This window comes from Lontra canadensis, unplaced genomic scaffold (assembly GCF_010015895.1).
Source record: "Lontra canadensis isolate GAN:19392208 unplaced genomic scaffold, GSC_riverotter_1.0 scaffold38, whole genome shotgun sequence".
Taxonomy (NCBI): domain Eukaryota; kingdom Metazoa; phylum Chordata; class Mammalia; order Carnivora; family Mustelidae; genus Lontra; species Lontra canadensis.
Window position 1 is genome coordinate 9,623,545 of NW_022631032.1, and position 14,741 is coordinate 9,638,285.

Below are 14,741 nucleotides of genomic sequence, written 5' to 3' on the forward strand. Positions count from 1 at the left end.
CCACTAAGTGAAATGGACTGGGGATCCTGTGTTAGGGGCGGGCCTGGAAGGAGACGCCCAACACGAGGATCCCCCCGCCAAGTGACCCCAAAGGCAAGTCTGGGCGGCGGAAGGCAGCCGCCAGGTGGCGCCCTAACCTCTCCTCCGGCTGCCACAGGTCGCGGGGCAGGACGCGCACCCACTGGGCGCTCGACGGGACGCGCCTGGTGCCTGTGGACCGTGGAGCTGGACCCCAAACACGGAGACACCCAACTGCTTTGACCCCCCAAGCCCCAGTTCAGGACCGAGGGACGTCGGGTACCTGGGACGCTGGCACGTCTCTCACCACTGCCTTCTGACCTAGCCGCCCCTCGCCTCCCGCGCGGAGAAGGGGCGGAAGATGAGACCTGAGCTGGGCTCGGGGCAAAGCCAGGCCGTCCAAAACTGAGGGGAACTCGCACTTGAAAAGCCACGTCTTGCGGATGACGCCGTGGGAGAAGACGCCCGAACCCCGACCTCCCTTCCTCTTCCCCGCCGGCCTCGCCCGGCGCTCCGCCCTCCCTTTGCCCTCCTTCCTCTTCTCGCTCCCGGCAAAAGCAGAAGTGTCTGAAGGTCGGGAGGAAACGGGCCGGGAGCTCCCGGGGTTCCCAGCGCCGCAGCCGGGGTTGGGGGTGGCAGGGGGGGGAGGTCCTGCGCGCCGCCGAACTAGGGGCGCACTCACGCCGCAGGGACGCCCGGGCAACGAAGCCCGCCAGGGGGCGCTGCAGGGCGGGCTGGCCGCCGGGGGCGGAGCCGAGCCGGGGGAGGGGCTCTACCGGTCACACTTCCTTAGAAAGAGCCCAGGGACCTTGAGCCCAGGGTGGGGAGAAGTTCTCCGGATGCTACTGCCAGCAGGATGCATGCCGGGCACTGGGGGCAGGTCCTCTGCCTCGCTGGCCGCTGCACCTTCACTTCCTGGAACAGTGAATAATAAATGCCATAGTCACCAAATACTGATTGAGCGCCTGCTAATGCTGGGAAATGTCCTTGGCACTGGGGATAAATGAGTGAACCAGACAGATAAAAACCCTTCCCTTGTGAGCTTTCTATTCTGTTGTGAGGGCAGCGAGGGGAGGCAGGGAAGACAGGCAATAAACAGGACCGAAGTACGGAGATGTCAGGAGGGATAAATGCAACGGGGGAAACTACAGCAGAGTAAGAGGAGTAAGGAGTTGTCGAGTGAGGTGAGGATTCTTCCTACAGCGTGGTCAGGGAAGGCTTCTCAGAGGGAGACACTTCAGACCTAAAAGAAGGGGCAAGGAGGGCCAGGCAGCTAGCTGCGGTAAGAGCAGAAAAATTAACGCTTCACACTGTATTAAGTGAATGAGTTTTCAAGGCAGGACCACTCCAGGCTCTGGTTCTTCTGATGTACCCAGGCACCCTCGCTCCACACCTGTCTGCCCCCCTTCAGCCAGCCAGCCAGCCAGCCAGCCATCCTTTTGCTCACCAGTCCAGGGCACCCACCTGCTTCATGCTGCACCTTCTGCTGGGTGTATTTCATTTTCATATCCCCTACACCCAGGATATGGGAATGAAAAAGATACCCTGCTTGGAGGAAAAAAGGGCCTTTTCACCTTCACTCTAGTGGGACTGGAGAATGCCACAACCTTCCTGGAGAATAATTTGACAACATCTCATTTTTAAATGTGGTTACACTTTAAGCCAAATATCTCCATCTGAGACCACCGACTGGAGCTAGACTGACTGGGTTTGTTTGGGTTTCTTTTCTTGAAGTAAACTCTACATGCCCAATGTGGGACTTAAACTCACAACCCCAAGAACAAGAGTATGCTCTATCATCTGAGCTATTCAGGTGCCACTAGATTGACAGGTGCCACTAGATTGACATCCCTTTTCAGGTCCAGGGCCCCAGAAATATTTTTTACCTGTATGCCTGAGCTTTCACATTATAAAATTAAACTAATAATAATGATATCCAACTCATAGGCTTTTTGAGAAAATACATCACAAAGGGTTTAGAGCAGGACCTGGCTCATAGCAAGTATGCACTAAGTGTCAGCCATTATTATATTATTGGGCAACTACTGGACAAAAACATGAGCTGAGGGGCGTCTGGGTGGCTCAGTGGATTAAAGCCTCTGCCTTCTGCTCAGGTCATGATCCCAGGGTCTTGGGATCGAGCCCCACATCGGGCTCTCTGCTCAGCGGCGAGCCTGCTTCCCCCCTCTCACTCTGCCTGCCTCTCTCCCTACTTGTGATCTCTCTGTCAAATAAATAAATAAAATCTTAAAAAAAAAAAAAAGCTCAAGTTTAAAAAAAAAAAAAATGAGCTGACCTGTTCACCAAAAGGCTCTTTGCAAGATTATCTACTTAACTCTGTTTAACTCAATAAAGATCCAACAATAGGGAGATGACTAAATAGACTGTGGTGCATCCATTCTATAAAATAAACTGTAATTTTAGAAACATTGTGTCAATGAGCGACACCTTCAGACCTATATTGTCAAATCAGACCAAACGTCCAAAAGCGGTGAGTCCTTCAGAATGCTGGATGAGTCGCAGGACAGAACTGGGGAGGACTGCACTCCGTTCCTCCCAGAAGAGCTAATTCGAACTGTTATCTGAATAGTTAGTCAATATCAATCAAAATCTTAAAATGCACCTATTTTTTGGCCCAGCAATTCTACTTCTAGGAGCTTCTCCTTTTTTTTTTTTTTAATATTTTATTTATTTATTTGACAGAGAGAGGTCACAAGTAGGCAGAGAGGCAGGGGGAAGCAGGCTCCCTGCTGAGCAGAGAGCCCAATTCAGGGCTCCATCCTAGGACCCTGAGATCATGACCTCAGCCGAAGGCAGAGGCTTAATCCACTGAGCCACTCAGGTGCACCTAGGAGCTTATCCTAAAGATATACTTGCACATTTGCACAAAGACTCATGAATAAGAAGGTTGGGGCTGTCTTGTCAAAGATGGAAACAGCCTAAATGTCCACCAACAGAGGAATAGTTAAATAAAGTATGATACATTTATCCAGTGAAAGATTGTGTAGCCATTGAAGTTAGTGAGGCAAATCTATATGTGCCAATGTGGAAAAATCTACAAGATGCATTAAATTAAAAACACAAGTTAATTATACTTCAATAAAAAATAAAATAAGATAGGGGCACCTGGGTGGCTCAGTCAGTCAAGCGTCTACCTTCAGCTCTGGTCATGATCCCGGAGTCCTGGGATTGAGTCCCACATGGGACTCCCGGCTCATCAGAGAGTCTGCTTCTCCCTCTACCCTTCCCGCCTACTTGTGATCTCTCTCATTCTTTCTCTCTCTCATTCTCACTCAAATAAATAAACTCTTTACAAATAAATAGATATGAGATAAGATTAGAAATGCCAAAAAGGGAGCATCTGGGTGGTTCGGCTGGTTGGGCATCCAACTCTTGATTTCAACTTAGGTCATGATCTCAGGGTCATGAGACAGAGCCCAAGTTGGGCTCCATGCTGGGCATGGGGCCTACCTAAGATTCTCTTTCTCCTTCTCCTTCTGCCTCTTCCCACCCTAGTGTGTGTATGTATGTATGTCCACGTGCACACACCTCTCTCTCTCTAAAATTAATTAATTAATTAATTAATTCTCCATCTCACAGTGAAAGAAACCACAAAAATTGCTGATATTCAACAATTATTTTTACATAAAAATCCAGCAACTTCATATGGCTAATATTAACACAAAACAACATTGAGAGGATGCCTGCGTGGCTCAGGCTTTAAGCATCTGCCTTCCACCTAGGTCATGATTCCAGAGTTCTGGGATCAAATCTCATATCAGGCTACAGTCTTGCATTGGGCTTCCTGCAGAGTGGGGAGTCTGCTTCTCCCTCTCCGTCCACACCCCCCCACCCCACTTGTATGCTCTCTTTCTCTCTCTCATGCTCATTCTCTCTCAAATAAATAAATAAAATCTTTTTAAAAAGAAAACACTGAGATATTAACTTTGTCCTTTCATACTGGCAAAGATTAAAAATGTTTGCTAACACCTTGTGTGGGTAAACCTCTGGAGAAATGGACACTGAGAGCAGAAGGCTAATCTGTACAGTCTCTAAGGAAGGTGATTTGGAAGGAAGATATCGTGCTAAGTGAAATAATTCAGACAGAAAAAGACAAATACCACATGATTTCACTTATATGTGGAATCTAAAAAACAAACAAACAAAACAGAAAACAGACTCTTAAATACAGAGAAGCAATTGGTTGTTGCCGAACGGGAGGTGGGTGGGGGTATGGATGAAACAGATAAAGGGTGTTAAGAAATAGAAACTTCTAGTTATAAAATAAATAAGTTATAGCGATGAAAAGTACAGCATAGGGAATACAGTCCAAAAAAAAAAATTCACATGACAGATGTAAATGCTTTTTGACCCAGCTATTATCTTACAGATAGACTCCTACACCTAGAATGTACACAATTATTCACGTAACAGTTTGTAATCTCAGACATTTAGAAAAAAAAAAAACTGAACACCCATCAATTAGTTGATTAGTTAAATAAATTACTACATTCACAAACACCCCCGCACACACACACACACACAACAAAGTAAAAGTAAAAAGAGAATGAGGAAATAAGCTATAAGATACACTGTTAGATTTTCAAAAACCATACACACCAGGTTCTGAACAATTGTATAGTATATTACCACGTGGCTAAACAAATATAAATGTGTGTGTTATGGCATCTGGAAAAACTGAAAACATTTGTTGTGCTTAGAAAGGGGAATTTGGGCAGCTGGAAAATAGAGGTAGGAGGGAAACATTTCATTGAATACTGTTTTGTGCCTTTTGAACTTTGAACACTGTGAATAATTACCCATTCAAAAGAAACAACAATGACACCAAAAAAAAAAAACCCCAACCAGCCCTGGCGGGGCTCACAGTATATTCTATAAAATACGCCATTCCAACCAAAGCATTGATATAACAAGAATTAGATAGATTAACTCAGCACTAAGCGTTCCTCCTCCAAAAGTCTGCCCTGTTCTTTGTAAACGTACAGCCTCAGGACATTTTAGCCGGACAAAGGTCTGTGCAGCCCTTCCATAGCACTAGAACTCACGTCTTATACAGGTGCTGGTCGTAACTTCCTGAGCGCCTGAGGAATTCGTGAAGCCTCCCAGAGGTGGGAGGGGGAAAGCCAGAGACCTGGTGGCAGGAGCTTAAAGGCAGTCTGAGGAGACAAAACTAATCCAAGTCGGAGACAGAGGAGACAGGGCAGGAGAGCAGCAAAGTGAGACTGGAGTGTAGGCAGCCAAGAGACCATCGGACAGCTAAGCCAGAAAAGGTAAGCTGCAGTGGAACAGAACATCCTCCTGGGTTTGGGAACCAAAGCATGGAAGCAGTAGTGGCCCATTAACCATCTCTCCCGTGACCCAGTTTGTGCTTCCTGTGCCTGCAATTCTGAACTCTGCAAGGTGGGAGGTTCTGGCACCCAAGGGGGCAGACAAGTTCCCTTTGAATGGCAAGCTATAGCTCCTCACAAGCATCCTGCCAGTGAAAGAAAGAGTCACCATACTGGAAAAGACAATTGACCCTGATCTGCAGAAGGAAATAGAGCTGCTTTTACCTAGTGGACAAAGGGGAACATAGGTGGAACCAATGTCATTTTGGATCCGATCATTCTTTGCAGTAGAAGACAGTGGTATGCATTGCACGGTAGTCAGCAGCAGCACCGGTCTCTACCTACTAGACACTGGTAATGCTCCCACAGTTGTGACAATAAAAATGTCTCCAGGCATTGCCAGATATCATGTAGGGAGCAAAATCATTGTCAGTTGAGAACCACTGATGTAACTAACAACAGCAAAACTTTGAGATCAAGTTGGGGCAGCTGGTTTGTGCACTCAGTTAAGCATCTGACTCTTGGTTTCCGCTCAGGTCATGATTTCAGGGTCATGAGATCTAGCCCCGTGTCAGGGGATCCGAACTCTGTGTGAAGTCTGCTTGAGATTTTCTCTCTCTCCCTCTCCATCAGCCCCTCCCACCGCTCTTCTCTCTCTCTCTCTCCCTCCCTCTAATAGATAAATGAATCTTTAAGAAAAAGAGACAGGGACACCTGAGTGGCTCGGTCATTAAGAGTCTGCCCTCCACTCAGGTCATGACACCACGTCCTGGGATCAAGCCCTGCAACAGGATGCTCCTCTCTAGCACAAGCCTGCTCCTCCCTCTCCCTCTGCCTACCACTCCCCCTACTTGAGTTCTCTCTTTGCCAAATAAATAAATAAAATCTTAAAAAAAAAAAAAAAAAAAGAGCATGGTATAAAAGGGACTGGTGCTCTTTAAGACTGCCAAGGTCATCGGGGCACCTGGGTGGCTCAATGGGTTAAAGCCTCTGCCTTTGGCTCAGGTCATGATCCCAGGGTCCTCGGATCGAGCCCCGCATCAGGCTCTCTGCTCAGCGGGGAGCCTGCTTCTCCCCCTCTCTGTCTGCTTGTGATCTCTGTCTGTCAAATAAATAAATAAAATCTTAAAAAAGAAGAAGAAGAAGAAGAAACATTGAGATCAATCCTGAACGTGAGGACACTCACTGTACAACTGTCCTTGTCTCTTCAAAAATTTGGTGTCATAAAATAAGAAAGGTGGTGAGGGAGTGGGTCTCTGCTCCACATAATCGCTCAGAGCCCGGCCCTGCCCTCTCTGTGATGCGGTCATCCTTAACACACAGCCTATAGGGAAGGGAAAGGGGGCTGCCGAATCTTACAGGGTGGCACTCAATTGGCCACCCCAGAGAGAGGTCCACATCAGCTTCCACTTGCATTTCTCTGACACAGCTTTGCCTGGCCCCCATCTAACTGCAGGAGGGCTGGGAAATGTGGCTGGAAGCTTGGGGAAAAGAGGAAAGGGATTCAGTGTGCATCTAGCCAGTCTCCCCTTACAAACACCACCACCCCAGGATATAGTTCTCAGCATGGCCTCCGCCAGGGAACCCTGAGCCAGGGACACCCTCAGTTCCATGCCCTTTCTCCATCTGAGAGGGACCAGCAACCCAATGTCCTCCTTTCTCCCCTCATCCCTCATAGTCAGTCTGTCTAAACACTGACGTCTCCAAACATGTATCTCTAAATAGCCATCACCTCTGTGACTGCAACTGCCAGAGCTTAGAACGTCAGCCTCCTGTCTGCCTCTCTTCGTGCAAGGCTCTTATTCTCAGAGGATGGATATTCTTGTGTAAGGCTGAAAGTGAGCAAATAAATAAATAGACATCTTTTTTTTTTTCCTTTTTGGAATATTTATTTGAGAAAAAGAGAGAGCCAGCGCACATGCTTGCACAAGTGGGAGTGAGGGAGAGACAGAGGGAGAGAATCCTCAAGCAGACTCCCTGCTGAGTGCAGAGCCCCACCTCATGACCTGAGCCAAAACCGAGAGTTGGACGCCTAACAGACTAAGCCACCCAAATGCCCCATTCAAGATAATTTAAGATAATGGTAGGAACTATGAAGGGACCAGAGGCTAAAATGATAAATAATGGCTATTTGGGGTGGGGAGGAAGAGCTAATTTATATAGGGTGGTCAGTAAGAGTGACACTAAGGACGTAGCTGTGGCAGATAGCATTACCCAGAATTATCCAGAAGAGCAATCTTTCTATTTCTGTATGAACCCTGACACTCCCTCCTCAAATGGTAGAGTCCATGTTCACTCCACTTGAACTTGGACAGGGCTTTTGACTTGCTGAACTAGTAAAGTACAACAGAAGTGATGCTTTGTGACTTCTGAGGTCAGGAAAGACAATCTGCATGAACAACCAAGGCCCCCATGCCTCCACCCTGCCTTAGTCGTGGACCACTGCCAACACCAACATGCCAGCCACGTGGGTGAGCCACCTCAGAAGCAGACCCCCACTCTTGGGTAATTTGCCCCAGCTGATGCTGCGTGGAGCCAAAATGCATCTTTCCCATCAAGCCCTGCCCAAATTACAGATATATAAACAAAATAAATGACTGCTGTTTTGAAGCCACTGAGTTTTGAAAAGTTTTCATTATGGAGCAACAGTATAGAACTGAGGCCTAAATACTAAGGAGCCAGGCATGAGGAAATCTTCATGGAGCATTTTAAGCATTGCCAAAAACAAATCCTGTGGCACTGAGACAGGAGCAAGCTTGACACACTGAAGGAACGGACTAGGCCATGTGGCTGAGGGAGAGAGCAGTAGATGCATGATGGGAGAGAGAGGCTGGACCCACAGTTACCATGGTAAGAAGTTAGAAATGAATCGGGGACACCTGGGTGGCTCAGGCAGTTAAGCATCTGATTCTGGATTTCGCCTCATGTCATGATCTCAGGGTCATGAGATCCAGCCCTTTGCTGGACTCTGTGCTCAGTGGGGAGTCAGCTTAAGATTCTCTCTCACTTTGCCCCTCCCCCCACAGTGCACAATCCCGGAGAAGAAGAAGGAGGAGGAGGAGGAAGAGGAGGAGGAGGAGAAGGAAGAAGAGAAGGAGGAACCAGAGAAGTTAGAAGAGAATCAAAATTTCAAAAGTTCAGTGGGAGCATTTGGAGTGATGTGAAAGGGGATTTGGCTTGTCCTTGAAAGGTGGCTAGGGCTGCTGCGAGGATGGTAGCCTGTATCAGGACAAGAGTGAGCAGGGAAACCAGTTAGCAGGCACTGCACTTGCCCAAGATGAAGACGATTGTCAGTAAGTGGTGGAGACAAGGTAGATTCTGGGCATATGTTGTAGAGGCAACAGGACTTATTGATAGAAAAGATGAAGGGTGAGGGATAGGGAACAATAAAGGCAAACTTCTCGTTTTTTTCTCTCAAACAGCTAGGTGAATAACAGTGTTACTGGCTGGATGGGGAAGGGTGGAAGAAGAGCAAGATAGGGATGAGGGAAACTTCCCTTTCCCTCAGGATATCTGATTTCAGTGTGGTTATCGAGAGCAGTCAAGCTGGTTAAATACTTCTCACCAAGCAGTTACCGGCAGGGAAGTACAGAGTTTCTGGGTCTGATGGGAGTGGAAATTCTGATAACTGCTTGTCTTTTCTTAAGAATTCCTTTCTGGGCGCCTGGGTGGCTCAGTGCGTTAAAGCCTCTGCCTTCGGCTCAGGTCATGATCCCAGAGTCCTGGGATGGAGCCCCACATCAGGCTCTCTGCCCAGCAGGGAGCCTGCTTCTCTTCCTCTCTCTCTGCCTGCCTCTCTGCCTACTTGTGATCTCTGTCTGTCAAATAAATAAATAAAATCTTAAAAAAAAAAAAAAAAAAAAGAATTCCTTTCAGGTTTTTGTCTGCTTATATAGCTTTAAGAACCTCCATGCAGATTGTGGTTGTTATAATTGCTGTGGCAAAAATCCCAGCTGGAAGCTGAAACACACCCAAAGGAGGAAATTGAACTCAACATGTAGGAGATCCAGCCAGGCACTTTCCCCAAACCATACTCCCTGAGCCAGTCTGGAAAAGAGCCCCTGGTGACCGAGGGAAACAGGCTTTAGGTGTTCACTGAAAGAATGACTGAAAAGAGGGCAAAGAACAATGAATGAGCTTCTGGAAGGAAGGACTCTCAAAGCAAGCAGAAGACCTAAGCTTTTGGAAGCAGCTGCAGGATCTCCTATTGGGAAACTTTGAAGGAGAATGGAATAGCACAGGAGAAGGAGGAGGAAGGATCCCAAGCCAGGCCACACCTCCGTGCTTTCCTTACCTTTCTCCTCCAGCCCCAGTTCCAGGAGCTTGTCCCATCTGCTCCGTTCCCTCCCACCACAGGATGCACCACCCCCAAAGTTCAGAAGGAAAACTGTTCTATTTACCTGATGTTCAGCAAAGGTCATTCATCTGCCTGGACTTCTTGAAGATCACGTCACAGGATCCCAGGGTGGACTGGTCAGCAGAGGGAAACAGGGTATCCACCCAATCTCTATATGGGGAAAGAATGGGCAATCACAACAGCAGGGACCGGGCACTCAGTGCCTGGGAGTGCCTTTGCTGATTTCCACTCAAAGCTCAGATTCCACTAACTCCTCTCTCCTGCATTTGTCATGTTTGTTTCAACTTCCCCCATTGTCTCCAGGAGCCCAAGGTCCTTGCTGCCCAAATATTACTTCTTCCCACTCTCTCTCCAAAATATGTTGCCATATTTTAACCACGAATCACCAAAGAGCCAATGAGAACCCATACCTGGCCACTGCTCCATGTACAAATTCAGTAACTACTTATTGCGCGCCTACCACATGTGATTGTTAAAGAGCCTACTGCAGTGACCCAAGTGAAAGATAATGGAGACTTGGACCAGTGTGGAAGTAATGAGAAGCGGTTAGATTGTAGATATATTTTGAAAGGTTAGACATGGACATATCCCTGGTGAACAGGACATGACGTATGGAAAACAGGAAGGATGCATGGGGCACCTGGCTGGCTCAGTCAGTGGCACATGTGATTCTTGATCTCAGGGTCGTGAGTTTGAGCCCCACATTGGCCATAGGGTTTACTTAAATGAAAATTTTTCAAAAATGAAGGATGAGCTTTGCGCAGAGGCAGTATTGTAGCCAATGAGGTTTATCTGAGGCACGATTATTGCTAATTGAAAAATGAAGGATACTTCCAAGTTTTTGGCTTTTGCGTCCGAAACGATGGTATTGTCATTTTCTGCAATAGGAAAGACTGCAAGACTAGTAAATTGGAAGAACTAAATCAAGAGCTTGATTTGGAGACATATAAGTTTGAAATGCTCATTTAGACGTTCCAGTGGTAATATTCAGATAGTAATCCAGAGTTCCTGAGAAGGGTCCAGGCTGTAAGTAAAACTTTTTGAAATCTTAGCCTGCCTTTCTCTACTCATAAGCAAAAAGAAATTGGAATGAGAAGGGGCCTACAGAATTTCAACCAATAAATATCAGGAAGTATAAGATTAACCAAGACAGGGGCACCTGGGTGGTTGAGCATCTGCCTTTGGCTCGGGTCATGATCCCAGCCAGTGTCCTGGAATCAAGGCCCGAGTTGGGCTTCCCCATTCACTGGAAAGCCTACTTCTCTCTCTCCCACTCCCCCGATTGTGTTCCCTCTCTCGCTGTATCTTTCTCTGTCAAATAAATAAATAAACTCCTAAAAAGAAAAAAAGAAAAAACAAAATAAGTAAATAAAATAAATTTTTTTAAAGTGCTATTTTGTTTTTAGATGTTTGCTGTCCGGTAATTATTGTTCTTTTGTTAGCTGTTTGTTTTTTCTCTCTGGATGTTTGGGTAGGTTTCCCCCACTGCCTTTGGGTTGATTTTTTTTTTTTTTAATAGACTTCACTTTTTAGAGTAGTCTTAGATTCATAGCAGAATTGAGTGGAAAGTACAGAAAATTCCTATCTACCTCCTATGATACAATGATTATAAGAAATGTGTATTTAGTCCTATATTTCTCAGACGTATTTGGTCTTCCTCCACAGTTCTTGAAAATGCTTCAGAGCCATAAAAGTGAAATGGGTATCTTATTACTGAAGGTGACTTTTGGACTCCACCCAAGGGTAGGGTCTGATTGCTAGATGGACAAACCTTGGGATTAAATGGTTGGAACTTTCAGTCCCATCCTTGACCTTCAGGGAGAGAGAGGGGCTAAAGGCAGAATCAGCCAATGGCCAATGACTTAGCCAATCATGATTATGTAATGAAACCTTCATAAGGGGCGCCTGAGTGGCTCAGTGGGTTAAGCCTCTGCCTTCGGCCCAGGCCATGATCTCGGGGTCCTGGGATCAAGCCCCACATCGGGCTCTCTGCTCAGTGGGGAGCCTGCTTCCCCTCTCTCTCTGCCTGTCTGACTACTTGTGATCTCTGTCTCTGTCTCTCTGCACCAAATAAGTAAATAAAATGTTAAAAAAAAAAAAAAAAGAAACCTTCATAAAAACCCAAGAAGACAGCTTTTTCTTTCTTTCTCTCTTTCTTTTTTTTTTCAGAGCACTTCCACACTCGGGGAATCATGTTTCCACATGCCACCAGGCCAGTCCCCACGCTCCACAAGGACAGAAACTCCTTTTTTTGGGGAACTTGCCCTATGTATCTCTTCATCTGACTGTTGACTCATAATCTTTATCATAGCTTTTTCTTTATCATATCTTTTTCTTTATCATATCCTTTAACAAATTGGAAAACATAAGTGAGCATTTCCCTGAGTTCTGTGAGCCGCTTTAGCAAGTTAACCCAACCTAAGGAGGAGGTTGTTGGAATATCCAGTCTGTAGCCAGTAGGTTAGAAGCACAGGTGATAGCCTGGGGCTCTCGACTCGTGTCCAAGTGGTAGGTGGGGGCAATCTTGTAGGACTGATCCCTTACCTGTGGAATCTCATGCTATCTCTGGGTAAATTGTGTCAGAGTTGAGTTAGATTTTTGGGCACTCTGCTGGTATCCAAGTATTGCCTGGTGTTTTGCGTGGGGAACCCCTCCACATTGGGTCTGGGAACACTAAAAGACCCCCCTGACACCTAAACACAGACTCTATCAAACATCCCATACCAGACTGGTACATTTGTTAGAATCAATGAATCTATATTAACATCATTATCACTCAGATTTCACCAGGATTCACTCTTGGTTTTGTACATTATATGGATTTGGACAAATGTATAATGCTATGTATCTGCCATTATAGGATCATACAGAATAGTTTCACTCTCACTCTCCTAAAAATCCTGTGTGCCACCTTTTTCATCCTTCTCTCCTCAGTAACCCCTTCCAATTACTGATCTTTTTAGTATCTCCATAGTTTTGCAGAATTTTTTTTGCATTTTTCCAGAATGTCATTTACTATTTGGAATCACACAGTATGTTGCCTTTTCGAGATTGGCTTCTTTCACTTAGTAACATGCATTTAAGTTTCCTCCATGTCTTTTCATGACTTGAGCCCTCATTTCTTTCTAGCTCTGAGTAGTTCATGTACTGATGTACAATATTTATTTATCCATTTCACCTACCGCCTTCAGTCATTGGTTGTTCATCTGGGTTGCTCTCTGGATACACAGATACTCTTTTTTTTTTTTTTTTTTTAAGAGAGAGAGAGAGAGAAAGAGAGAGTGTTAGAGAGCAGAGAGGGGGAATAGCAGAGGGAGAGGTAGAGAGAGAATCCCAAGCAGGGTCCATGCCCAGCACACAGTGCAACCCACAACCCTGAGATCACAACCTGAGCCAAAATCAAGAGTTGGATGTCAACTGACTGAGCCTCCCAGGCTCTCCTAGATAGTTTTACTATAGCCTTTTTTTTTTTAACTATAGTATATCTTTGATCTCCTATAGTTTCCCTAAAAAGAAGGTAGGGTGAATTTATTATATATATTTTTTACTTGTTTTTATCCTGGATTCATTCTGATTTCTGAATCGAAGCATTCATATTTTTCATCAATTCTGGGAAATTTCTCAGGTGCTTTATCTTTGAATAATTCTCTTTTTCATGTTTTCCATTCTTTTCTTCTAGAAACCAGTTGTCTATATGTTAGACCTTCTCATTGCATCATTCCCATTTCCTAACATCTCTTTGTATTATACTCTGAATAATTTCTACAATCTATCTTCTATTTTATTAAGTTCCTCTAACTTGTCATCTGACCTGTTCACTTAGTGTTTTAAGTATTTAATTTATTCTGGGGCACCTGGATGGCTCAGTCGTTTAAGCTTCTACCTTCAGTTCAGGTTGTGATCCCGGGGTCCTGGGTTTGAGTCCAGGATCAGGCTCCCTGCTTGGCGGGGAGTCGGCTTCTCCCTCTGCCTCTCCCACTCTCTCTCTCACTTTGTCTCTCATGAATAAATAAATAAAATATTTTTTAAAAGTCTTTAAAGGGGTGCCGGGGTGGTTCAGTAGGTTGGGCCTCTGCCTTTGGCTCAGGTCATGATCTCAGTGTCCTGGGAATGAGTCCTGCATTGGGCTCTCTGCTCAGCAGGAAGCCTGCTTCCCCACCCCCCACCTGCCTGCCTCTTTGCCTACTCATGATCTCTCTGTCAAATGAATGAATAAAATCTTTTAAAAAATAAAAATAAAAAGTCTTTAAATATTTTAATTATTTTGTATAGTTGAAATGTTATATTTTATACTTTTTAATTGTAAAAAACATGTAACATAAAATCTACCACCCTATCCATGTTTAAGTGTACATTTCAAGAGTGTGAAGTATATTTACATTGTTGTGCTACCGATCCAGAACTTTTTCATCTTACAAAACTGAAACTCTGTACCCATGAAACAACTCCCCATTTTCCCTTCCCTCTGGTAACTAACCACCATTCAACTTTCTGTTTCTATGAATTTTACTCTTTTAATACCTCATGTAAGTGGGATCATACAGGGCACCCAGCTGGCTCAGTAAGAGGATCATGCAACTTTTGATCTCAGGGTTGTGAGTTTGAGCCCCATGTTGGGTGTCAAGATTCCAAAAAAAAATAAACATTTTTTTAAATGGGAGGGGTCATACTGTATTTGTCTTTTTGTTTTGGTTTTTTTTTTAAGATTTTATTTATTTATTTGACAGACAAAGATGACAAGTAGGCAGAGAGGCAGGCAGAGAGAGAGGAGGAAGCAGGTTCCCTGCTGAGCAGAGAACCCGATGTGGGGCTCGATTCCAGGACCCTGGGATCATGACCTGAGCCGAAGGCAGAGGTTTTAACCCACTGAGCCACCCAGGCACCCCGTGTATTTGTCTTTTTGTCACTAATTTCACAGTTAGAAATTCTGTTACATTGCTACAACATGGGTGAACTTTCAGAAATTATGGTTAATTTCTGAAAGTTCACCCATGTTGTAGCAATGTAACAGAATTTCT

The 14,741-nt window shown here is 45.3% G+C and overlaps 1 long non-coding RNA gene and 1 other non-coding gene across 2 annotated transcripts in view; one reads left to right on the plus strand and one right to left on the minus strand.

Moving 5' to 3' along the window:
* Positions 1 to 917: 917 nt before the first annotated feature.
* LOC116874790 overlaps positions 918 to 14,741 on the minus strand; it is a 22,035-nt gene continuing 8,211 nt past the window's right edge. Inside the window, exons 2-3 of the long non-coding RNA XR_004384063.1 lie at positions 9,767 to 9,873; positions 918 to 933 (exon numbers count right to left, since the gene is read on the minus strand). This is a non-coding gene — a long non-coding RNA (uncharacterized LOC116874790). The remainder of the gene's footprint in view (positions 934 to 9,766; positions 9,874 to 14,741) is intronic.
* Positions 10,476 to 10,614, plus strand: LOC116874805. Its single transcript, XR_004384065.1, has one exon. It is a non-coding gene; the product is annotated as a U4 spliceosomal RNA (small nuclear RNA).